Source organism: Myotis lucifugus, unplaced genomic scaffold (assembly GCF_000147115.1).
Source record: "Myotis lucifugus unplaced genomic scaffold, Myoluc2.0 scaffold_716, whole genome shotgun sequence".
Lineage (NCBI taxonomy): Eukaryota > Metazoa > Chordata > Mammalia > Chiroptera > Vespertilionidae > Myotis > Myotis lucifugus.
In genome coordinates this window covers 196,980-197,334 of record NW_005871764.1, presented here as the reverse complement: position 1 = coordinate 197,334, position 355 = coordinate 196,980, and positions in this window count along the sequence as shown.

The following is a 355-nucleotide window of genomic DNA, read 5'->3' as shown; positions in this document are numbered from 1 at the left end:
AAATTCTTAGAAATTATGTGATGTATTTTTAAAAGGTAGACTCTCCCGAAAGTGGGAGGTAGAAACGGTGGTAAAGAAGACGGAGGCAATGTGTTTGGGACCCTGACATTAGTGGATGAACAAATCCCTAGGTTGCTGAGTAAACGGGGAAACCCCGGGTAGCAGAGGAGACGACCGGTTTGAGAACCGCGGCAGCGCGCGCGCGGGAACATGACGTCACTGCCTTGGTTTTCCCGCCGCCGGCCCGTCGGACATTTGCATTGTAAAGGCATTTAACCGCTCTAAGGTCTCAGACAGATCAGGAAGTTGGCGCTAATTGTCCCCCGGGGTGTGTCTTTTCACTTTTCAAACGCAC